The sequence below is a fragment of the Nilaparvata lugens genome, chromosome X, assembly GCF_014356525.2.
Source record: "Nilaparvata lugens isolate BPH chromosome X, ASM1435652v1, whole genome shotgun sequence".
NCBI lineage: Eukaryota > Metazoa > Arthropoda > Insecta > Hemiptera > Delphacidae > Nilaparvata > Nilaparvata lugens.
In genome coordinates this window covers 84,440,329-84,449,792 of record NC_052518.1, presented here as the reverse complement: position 1 = coordinate 84,449,792, position 9,464 = coordinate 84,440,329, and the positions used below count along the sequence as shown (strand labels likewise).

At 31.5% G+C, this 9,464-nt stretch overlaps 1 protein-coding gene across 2 annotated transcripts in view; it reads left to right on the top strand.

Moving 5' to 3' along the window:
• Positions 1 to 7,015: 7,015 nt before the first annotated feature.
• Positions 7,016 to 9,464, top strand: part of LOC111043640 (J domain-containing protein DDB_G0295729) — a 74,893-nt gene continuing 72,444 nt past the window's right edge. Inside the window, exon 1 of one of the 2 annotated variants that reach the window (XM_039441777.1) lies at positions 7,016 to 7,504. The gene's annotated coding sequence lies outside the window, so the exon portion shown is untranslated. The remainder of the gene's footprint in view (positions 7,505 to 9,464) is intronic. The other variant, XM_039441776.1, reaches the window with a different exon arrangement.

The following is a 9,464-nucleotide window of genomic DNA, read 5'->3' as shown; positions in this document are numbered from 1 at the left end:
AATATTATAAATCATTTTCAATTATTCTTAGTCTGAACAATTATTTTTCAGGCAACGTAAGATTTTTGTGGGCGATGATTGTTTAAATGTTTGGTGATCACTTTTGCCTATTTAGTTGAGCTTTAACCATAGATCAATCATTTATAGTAGGATCATTAGCCTATGATTGCTTTCAGTAAGATTATGCTGGACATAAATATTATAAAATAGTGAGCCTCCTGGCTGTTCTCGCTCATGAACTAATGTGGGCCTACTGATTTTGAAATCCGCAACTGGTGATAAATATGAATCAACAGAAGAACATTATCATTCATCTATATGGGTTGATAAATCGGAATCAAAATTCAAGATAGCTGAAATCACGTCGGGTCTGTGTGATAACTCCCAGAACACAAGGATAGAGCAGTCAGCTGCATGATAAAGCAACTACCTACAACTTTTTGCTCATACACTTTAAATGTTGTATGAAATTAAGTTTGTTTTGTTTTTGTCCTTCAAAATTATTTCATTAATGTGAAAATTTCCTATTTTAGTGATAATAATGTGAAATATTTCTTCTATGTTGTGTTTTGAAGCATTAAAATTTAAAAATCTACTTTGTGAAAATAATTAAATACTGAAAATTTTGAGAAGTGAACAACAACAAGACTTAACCTATTTTGGACTATGTGTATCCTTATCTAAATTTGGGAGAGGAATAGCACAAGGTTATCTTATTTTTTCTCTCCCTATCATTTTAATGATGTACTTATTGTATGTATGAATCAATGTTATCCTGATATACCGCATCCTTAAAATGGACCAAAGAGTGATTCAATTTCGTTAGCCAACACATCAAATTTGAAGTAGATTGATGAAACCAATCAAAAGTAATCGTTGAACATAGATATACAAACGGACAACAGCTTGAGGTTCTAGTCATCAGTAATAAGAACTCGAAAATAATCGTTTAATTAGTAATTATTTCCTCAAATTTGTATATAATTGCTATAAATATGTTTGATTTTGTAACAAAAATCATTTTCAATAATTTGCTAGACAAAAATACATTTCACAAGTTTTAATAATTACTGGTATCTATATTAGAATTAATTATTCCTTCAAACACAGGAAGTAGCACTAATCTCTCAAATTATTATAGGAAAACAATTATAGATTGATTAATAATTTGAATCATTCAATAATGATTTATTTTATGATAGTTGTAACAATATTATGATGAATAATTATTTTGATGAAGTGAATAATAAATTGTTAATGCAAAAAATAGAAAATAATATAGAAACTGAACAATGATCTTGTATTTATCCTAGTTATACGTGTTTCATACTCATAAAAAGTGAAATATGTAAAATAACTAGGTACTATAAAAATCAAATAATTATTCAACTAAAGAGAACTAAAAACATCAAGTTAATATCCCGACAATTTTACAGTTTCGACAGGAAGAACAAATTAAACAAATACATAAAAAAACTTTAGGTAGACGAGAGGCACGGTAGACTAACTAATTATATTATAAATTCAAGATAAATTTCATGAGGATAAAGTGATAGCATGATTTGTGAACTGATCGAAATATAGAAAACTGTGTAGTACACGAACACTACTATTTCAAAACTTTGTGAATAGTTCTATTACTTCCATAATAAAATAATGTTTATTGATGAGAGTTGCATTGAGGACGACATCAGATCTATTCACTCACAAGAAAATGACGTGAATCCTAGCTACCTTGGTATTTTATTGACATAGGACATATTGACTGACAGAGTTTTCTGTAGTATTAACGTCCTGGTCGAAATTATTTTTTTTTTAATTTAATAAATTTTGAGAGAAAAAAATTCCAATCTACTATGCTTAGGAGTTGAACATTCATGTTGTGAATACCTTCAGGATTGAACTTCTTTGTGATAGCCTTGACTATGTTAGATCCGTCCATCTGGCGGACGAAGCTGGGCAAAACTGTTAGCAATCCGGTGAATCTATTGAGATACGCCAATTAGCTAGTCGGAAAATCAGTAAAGCATCAATTGGCGACTTTTTTCATCCAGGAAAATAACACTAGGGTCTTGTAATTAGTGCAAAATTGACAGTTATCGTTGTAAATGAGCACTGAGCGGAGTAGCGATTACTCAATAGATTGTAGTAAGGAGAATTCTTTTGAAATACCGGTTGGAATCCCTGGCTGGTTGAAGGTTGATAATCTCTTGCGACTTTTTATAAATAATTTAGACAGCGAATCAAAACATATGCGGCTAACTCACTCTGGTGATGATTGGCTCCGTATCATTCAGGTCAGGGTGGAAATTGAATTAATGGGTTTCTAAATTGTTAATAGGCCAGCAACATAACATCAAACTATGATCTAAGAACTAACTATCAAATAATAAATCGGCAAAATGTTATTAAAATGTATGAATTCAGGGCTACTTTAATTTAAAATTTTTAAATGCAATTATAATACCCTTTTTTGAAACTAATAGAATAACAGATTAAAAATACAAATTTGTATAATTTGTATTTTTAATCTATTATTTCAATTATTTCAAAAAGGGTACTATAATTCTTTTCCATGAAAAGGAAAATTCAAATTCAATTTGTATTTATTCCAATTCACAATTATTATTATATTATATAAAATCACAAGCAATAAGATACAAGAACAAAAGCAATAAGAAATCACAACAAAAATACGCAGCTCAGTGGACAATAATGATTGGATTCAAGTAGGTCTATGTTTTATAAGGATAAATTTGTGAATTAGGAATAAAGAATACCACTTTTTGGAAGTAAACAATACTATATGTGGGCAAGTAGAAATGAATATCACTAAAATTTATTTTCAATAAGTGGAGGAAAGATAAAGAAGAAAGAAAGGGAAGATTAGCAACCAACCACTCTCACATTCACTCACCTTACACACTTCCCAATAACAGCTCATTTTCCTAGAGCATATTGCAAACCACCAAAATCACAATACTTGAACTATGAAATTACATTAAAAATAAAGTCTCTCAATATTCAGGCATAAGACCTTCAAGCCATCTAAGAATTCTTGTTTTGAAAACAAGTCGATTCTGTATCCTCATAATATTTCAATTGGAATATTATTAAAATTTTGGGGCCAAGAAACACAAACGATTTCTGGAAACAAGTGGTAAACGATTTGGGAAGTCTCAGTAAATCAGCAGTCACTCTCCTTTGTTTGATCATTTGGGACATCCCTGAACAACGCAAGACCACGGTTCCCAGACATATAACATGGAACATATATATGACCTTGAACACATACCGACATACCGTACAATATCTAAGAGACAATGAAGATGAAAACAAGGGAGATTAATTTTCACGCTTATAGCTTGATCTTTGCGTGTAGTAGTCCAATGTTTACTCTCTACCCCCCCCCTCGCTAAGGCTAGAACCACCTACGACCCATTCTATTTTTTTTTTTCAAAATAGAAAATAAATTTTTGGTTCATCTACGACCCATCCGCCACCAGAGCAAACAACGCATCGTGTGTTATTAGCCTTTGGAAAACAAAACATTACACTACAAAACTACACTAATACAGACTAAGATTACGTTGTGCCTTGTTTTGTTCTCTTCATGTTCACTGTCTAGTGTATAGGCTACATCTCTTGTACCCTTCTTTATATAGACTACATACTATAATAAATATACAGTAGGCCTAATAGACTGCAGCCGTTAATACAGCGCGGCAAATAGAGCCGAGCGCCTCGAGCCATCGCTTGGACCTAAGTAAGGATTCCTACTAATTAGCATTCAACTTCATCCACGAAGGAAGGAGCATATTTTGATATTCAACATTCAATACTATTGAAATGGAAAAATACACACATGAATTATTTCATGTGAAGTATAGCAGGTAGTGAGGTACAGGATCAATATCCTGTAATATTCTCGTCCACACTCTGTAGATAGGGACATTTTGTATAGATGGGGGCAGTTCATTAATCATTTTCAGACTGATAGGTCTATTCCAGCGTTCTGTTCTATTTACAGTATGAAATCCTTCACACTGTCGTTTTCTGTTTAGAGTGAATTACAAACTCCCTCACTCTATACAGAATTTTGCCCGGCGCCAATCAATCACTTTGGATTGATAAAATACACTGTACTATGATTTCACTCACTGTATTTATATCTTTATTTTACTCACTGAACTAATATTAGAGGAAAAAGATAAGGAGAGATAAGTCAGGGTCATGTGTAAGGGAATGTATAAAGTGAAAGTCAAAACAAAGGGTTATTATGACGAATTTATTAATCAAATTTGAATTGAAATGAATTCATAAAAAAATTATCAGAAATATAGTAATGATTAGAAATAAATATAAAAGATTATCGAGTTTTTGAAAATACTACAGTTCAAGTTTAATTTTATGCAATAAAATTTAACAAACTGTTTCTATTTTATCACGTTACTTGAAGAGTAAAATATAAAATCAAAATATTGAACCTCTATTTAAAATAAGATTACATTCAAAAATAAAAGAATTAATCAATTTTAAAGAATAAATATGATTAGGGGAGCCTTGCTTCAATAATCTATTATTTGTGCTTAGAAGAAAATTTCAACTGTAAGCTTCAAGAAATTAATTAAAACTGTATCTACAGATTTGTATTTAAAAAGAAGTGATAATTAAATTTGCTTTTTACTATGATGCTATAAAATTTAATATACTTATTTGGGCTTTATAGGGTGGGTTGGTGTGGATTTGAGATAAGGAAAATTGAAAATTCTAAATACAAACTTTACCAGGTTCAGTCAATTCCCTATAGGATAATTGAAGTCTGAAACCAAAGAATCACTTTTACACTGAACACTGTCCAAAATCCAAGAGACTAAGAGCCACTAAGCCAGCAAGACATGGTCTCCCTGCCTTATATACTATCACCACGATTTCCCACCCCTCATCACCATTCCCCATCTAGCTCTGCTTACACTCAAGTTCTTCAGCCTGATATTCAGCTTACAAACTGAATTCAAATATCAATCTAAATTTACTATAATGTTTATTATGATATATCATTTTAAACTATGGCTCCCCTTGATTATTAAAACAGATGATATCATACATTTTACCTATATTCTTTTAAACTCTGAAGTTTGGATACTGACAATTAAATAAATACTCATCTAATTTGATTTATACAGTGATCAATCTTATAAATCCAATATGGAAAATACTTCAATAATAGATACATTGAATAAAGAACAAAACACAATTTCATACAGTATAATACAGTATATCATTACAATTGAATTGAATAAATAAAATGAATAAGATACTTATCAATTATGCAGGTCTCTTATACTCATTGTATACCTATACTCATTGTCAACATGTATCAATCAAATATACCTAATTCTATTTACAAATTTGCACTTAGCCTATGAATCCGGATTGAACTAACTTACTTAGCTTATAATAATTATTGAATTAGAATTCATTGTACATCATAGTATTTATTGAATAATTTAAATATATCCCAACCTACTTCATGATCTAATTTTTATAGACATCTACTCTTATCATGTTTATTCAAATAATTGATCATCAGATAATTGCTTCAATACGGTAATACAGTCATATGCTAACATATGTTAACATTGTAGCATATGCTAACCACGTGGTAACGTTGTAAACTACATAATATCTATATTCTACTACTCTCCTAACTATATATCTATATTGCTATACACCATCTACATATACCTGCCATCAACTTATGCTATAGCTTTATACAAGGGTTAACACAAAACACATTGGGCCATGTGGTTTCTATTGTAAGCGTGTCTGTGAATAAAGTTAAGAATATTGTTAGCAAGTTTCTAGGGAAGAATTAATTTTGTTTCAAACTATTATGAAAAGAGTAATGACCACTGTCGTCTGGTTAAGTGGGCTATTCAAATGTATTCTCAATTGTTTCGAGAAATGGTTCTTTTTATTATTATAGCTCTCGAGCGTCCATATTCTTACAATACAATATGTTCAGAGCACGTGTTACAACAGAAATCTACAATTTTTCAATTTTAGGAGAGCACGTGATCACCATTTGTGGCTCAAGTACTATAAATAATGATCAGTGTAAAACTATCAGGATAATTCACCTACTCTCAGGAATGCTATCTTCTATTTGATTATGGACTTTACGTTCCAATCCAGAATTCACATAATATTTATATTGAACAGTTTTCTATGTGACTCGAGACCTTAGCCTCTCCTACTTAATCAATTGCTTATTAAGAAGGTAGAATATTAATATATCAGTCCTTTTTTCGGTTGATGCCCTCTATCCATACATTGAGTATTCTGAATGTTTCTAATCAAGTATCTTCTTTTGAATTCCTCTCTATTTCTGGTGGGTACACAGTGATTATTGATTTAGAAAGGATTCAGTGATTCATAGTGTAGTTAACCTGAAAAATGGAATCTGTAGTTGCTCTTTTTAATCCGTGGGCTACATACACGTGAGTAAGCTCTTGTTTCAGAGCGTGTGTGGGTTTGAAAAAGATCAGAGGAATGAAGAGGCATGTGAGAGGTTCAAGAGGAGATACAATGTGTGTGAGAAGGAGCGACAATGATGAAGGAGAAATGTGAGGGGGCACTCATACTGGAACAGTACCTACATGAATAAAAGTAAGATTCAACTCCCATCTCACTCAAGTCAAGAACTGGTTTACGCGACACAAGACAACACAGAACAGCTCAAAATGAAGTCAATTCATGAACCTAGAACCTTTGAAATATATAATCAAGGAGACTCTTCTCAAAGTTTGTTTCGAACCAGTTTCGTACAAGCTTCTGGTTGAAAAGAGTCTTCATCCAGTAGATTATCCAATCTCTGTATCCAGTTCTGTGATACAATGTCTCACTACGTATCATATAAGTACCATGGCGTTTCACTTTGTGATAACACTGCAACTATCCTGAGATTCCTACCAACAAAACTTGGCAGCGAAGTCGTAGGCGTCAGTCGTCAGTTCTTGGTAACGAAGCCCGTACTTCAGTTTACATCAGGGAGTTTAAATTTAAACATGTAATATTAGTTCTTAAGTTATTGTAAATTCGAATAGTTCTACAATTTCCTCATAGCGCGCCTCTATTGAACTATTATTACTTGATAAGCGGTTTTTGTACATAAATAATAAGCAATGGCGCGAAACTTCATATATTTCAAAAGAACGGCATGTAAATAAATTCTGTACATAGTTGCGATACATAAAATCGTCAAAACCCAGTTAATAATTTGTTTGTGGGTCAAAGCCATTGAACTCCGATATATCGAAGTAGATAATACCATTTCATGTAGGTATACAACGAAATACAACGAACGAAAAACGATTCTTGAATGTATATTCTTATTGACGTGCTTCAAGGATCAATATAGGATCGTACCGGGAATATTGTTATTATTTGAGCCTACTATCAAGGATTACTGCAATTCAGATGGATATAAGTTAGCATTGATGTAAGTATATTATTTATTCTTGATATGTGATATATTTCACTAGATACACTACAGTGATAGCTGTAACTTAGTAATATTATCTTCTTCAAAATTTGGCTTCGTTTTCGTTGTGCTTGATTGGTGTTTGTCTTGTTAGTATTCTTTTTCTTTCATATTTTCCTACCACTCCATCACTCCTCATGACCATTACTCAAGGAAGTATTACATTAGAGTAATTGCTATTTTTATTATAATTTAGTTCTAAATGTATTATCACAGTAAAATTTATTCTGTCTAGCAAAAGTTTGGATTACAAAAGGAATGGAAATGATCCAAACATAAGATGAAAAATGGGATTTTTGAAACTGTGTGAAACTGCAATCTGCTGAAATGGAAGATTATAGAATGATATAAGAATTCTAATATTATATTTATATGGGCTAGTAGGAATATCACATTATAATCTCTGACTGAAATAGGCCCACGGTTCTATTCACAAGTTCTAGAGAAATGTTTTCAAATGGTATGAAATTGACATGGTATAATTTTTCGTTTTTCAAGTGACATAGAATCAAGAATGGAATTCATAAATCATAGAACTTCACTTTGGTTATTGTAGTAGAATAAACAATGAAAAAATCACTCATTTCCAAGTTTGGATGTTATAAAAGGTTGCTTTCTTGTAGCTCGAGGTAAATTTTAGTTTTGTCATCTCAGCTGCAAAAGGCACTATTCATAAATTTCCTCTTTTCTAACTAAAAATACAAATTTTCATAATAGAAGAAATTATTGTTTATAGTTTTCATAATTCCTCTGCATAAAAAATTGCTCAACAATTATTCAGTGTTTCAAATTAGTATAAGGTTTAAAAGATATAATTTTGAACTGAGAGGTATTAATCAAAGAACAGACCAAAAATTCCTTTGAAATATACCCTCTTATAAATGCACTTTATAGATCTTCTTTAAAAAATATGATGTTCTTTCTTGTATTCCATGACATGAGTTATGACATTGATCTATTTATTGAAATTTTTATTATTGGAAAATTTAATTTACAATTTGAGCATCGAAACATGCATATTGGACACAGGTAGATTACAATAGATAACATTAATTTAATTTTTTACTCCAATCAAAACATGCAGGTAGTTGATAACATTGATTATTGAATAATTTAAGAATTTTCGGTAGGAGGTTGTTGATTAAGATTACCCAAACCTTACATAGAGAATAGAATTTGAAAAAAATCAAAATGTAGATTGAAATCTCAATTTAAACAGTTGAATAATTATTAGCTCTCGGCTGGGAGTTATGATCAAACGCTGACAATTTTCTCATATATTGTGGTGATTTTTACATGAAGTTGAGAATTCAGCATGACGGTTGAAAAGTAATTTAATTCAATTCAGTTTATCATTTCCAAAGAAGAAGAACACTTTACAGCTCACTTTCTCTTTCTTCCATGGTTTTCATCCCAACTTGAACTATTGGTGACTAATTAAACTTTATGGTTCACACTGTTCACTTATACAATAGTGTACTTATTTCAACTTACTCGTAAGTCTGGACGCGTTTCTGGGTGCTGAGCACCATCTTCAGCAGGCTGAACATGCCTTCTGCTATTTGTCCTTCGTATTCCTTGCCTGCTGAGGATAGGGCTTAGAGCCCAAAAATACGTCTAGACTAACAACGTGACTATGAACCATAACGTTTAATCACTTCTATCTACGACCATGCTAACCATGTAAAAATTACAACATCACAATCAATTCCATAACAGGGGTCTTTTCCCAATTGATTTTTAAAACTATAACTATAACATTATAACACGGGTTTTGATGCTGGTGGCATCAACATTAAAATTCGGTTTCTCATGGTGACAGCAGGTTTCAGTTTGTCAGGTTTTCACTAAATCAAGTATTCGGTCTGGCAAGTTTTCAATTCATCTAGTTCATCAAGTTCCTAGTCAGTAGTCCACG